This window comes from Ceratotherium simum, chromosome 1 (assembly GCF_057802395.1).
Source record: "Ceratotherium simum simum isolate JZ-2026a chromosome 1, ASM5780239v1, whole genome shotgun sequence".
NCBI classification, from domain to species: domain Eukaryota; kingdom Metazoa; phylum Chordata; class Mammalia; order Perissodactyla; family Rhinocerotidae; genus Ceratotherium; species Ceratotherium simum.
The window spans coordinates 10,608,439-10,610,676 of record NC_141900.1 but is presented as its reverse complement, the minus strand read 5'-3'; positions in this window follow the sequence as shown (position 1 = coordinate 10,610,676).

The following is a 2,238-nucleotide window of genomic DNA, read 5'->3' as shown; positions in this document are numbered from 1 at the left end:
TTACATAACAGACAGCCTTGGCAATAGAAAGACAATGACTCCTTCTGGAGAGATTTAGAAACATCTTTCCTTGGAGAAATTCCAGAGTAATAAAGATGATGTTTCTCTCTAGAGAGGAGGAGGACCAAGTCTGCACTCAGCCCCTATCTATGTAAGACCAGGATCTCCTAGTCTTGGAGTTCCTCAAGTGTGATACAGATCTACTGTGGGTGTAACCTTCACCTGGGCCTGCCTCCACTTCACACTCATGGGACTTGGGAGAGAGGGGACTCAATGCAAACATGAGGCTCATGCTGCCTGCTGTGTCTTGGGTAATAATTTGTCTAAATTTGTTTGTTCTCTTTGTCTCCTTACCAACTAACCATACAGAAGTATACCTAGTTGACCTGGCAGCTTCAGTAGCCCTGCTGTGCAGGAACTGCTTGACTGCTTGATAGTCTCTCTGGATCCCCTACTTTCATGCTCTCATCACCATCTCTCCATCTTTCCCTTTCTTCTTCATTTCTATATCATGATGAATTTATCCATGGCAGTCATTCATTCCTAATTCATTCAGCAAATGTTGTTGAGAATCCACCATATTTCAGGCACTGTTCCACGTGCTAAGGTTACATCAGTGAACAATACATTCATTATTTCTACTTTCACAAAGCTACTTTCTAGTTGGAATGGCGTGAGGAGGCTGTGCTGTGGAGACAACAATATTGCACAAGTATCAGATAGTGTAAGTGCTATACCGAGGATTAAATTGGCAAGATCAACAGACAGAGACAGTACTGTTTAGATTGGATGGCCATGGAAGGTCTTTGAGAAGGTGAGGTTAACTTGAGATTTGAATGAAATAAGGAGTCAGTCGTAAGAAGAGTAGAGAAAGAAGTTCAGGCAAAGCAAATAACCAGAGAAAATGCCTCGAAGGAGGACCAAATTGGCAAGTTCCAGAGAGGCTGGAGCTTGGGGTGGAGGATGAGATGAGGCAGAGAAGGAGCATTCCAGGTGATAAAAGTCACCAAAGCCAGGTCACGGGGTTTAGCCTCCATTCTGTGTGTTATAGGAAGTCATTCAACAGTTTGAAGCAGAATGAAATGATCTAATTTATATTTTTAAAAGATGATTCTGGTCTTACACTACAGTCATTGTAATGGAGACTTGGGATGAGACTTAGAATGTGCTTTCAAAGGAGAGTTGACAGGATTTGTTTGATAAATTAGATGTATGTGATAAGTGAAACAAAGGGAAAAGTCAAAATATCTTCTAGATTTTTGCCTTGAGCAACTGAGAGAAGTAACTAGATTGCTGTTACTGAGAGGGAAACAAAGGTGGGTTTGTTGGAGGTGAGAGGATTGAAATGCCTCCTGACATCCATGTGGGCATGGACCTGGAGAATGGACTTGTCAAGGATACATATGTAGTATTGAGAGTCAAAAGATGATGCTTGAAACCCTGGCACTGAATGAGCTTCCTTAGGAAATGTGTGTGGATAGGGTCGGGGACCCAGGAGAAATTTCCGTGGTCTTTCACTGTATAGAGTTCAAACATGGGATGGAGCCAGCTAAGAAAACTGAAAAGGATTGACCTGTGTGGTGAGAGATGGTCCTAGGGGGCCGGCCCCCTGGCGTAGCGGTTAAGTGCATGCGCTCCGCTGCTGGCCGCCTAGGTTCAGACCCTGGGCATGCACCGATGCACCACTTGTCAGGCCATGCTATGGCAGCATCCCACATAAGTAGAGGAAGATGGGCATGGGTGTTAGCCCAGATCCAGTCTTCCTCAGCAAAAAGAAGAGGATTGGCATGGATGTTAGCTTAGAGCTGATCTTCCTCACACACACACAAAAATAATAAAATAAAATAAAACAAACAAAAAAGGAGATAGTCTTAGAGAGAGCGAGATCATAGAAAATGAGACAAGACAGTATTTCTAAATAAAACTCTCCATAAAATTTGTTTGGCAATAGAGAAATTACTGTAGCTCTTTGCAAGAGGGATCTCAGTGGGAGACATGAGACATAAGCCTGATTGGGGGAGAAGTAAGCCAAGACTAATAGGTGAGAAAGAAGAGCCAGCAATTGTAGATAAACTTTTACAAAGTTTTGCTGTAAACGGGGACTTAAGAAATGATGTGATAGATGGAAGATGAAGGGGGAGTTTCAAGGGAGGGCTTTTATTTTAGTAGAAGAAACAAGATAATATTCATATGTTGATAGAGATAATCCTTAAAGAAGTAGAAATTAATGAGACAGGG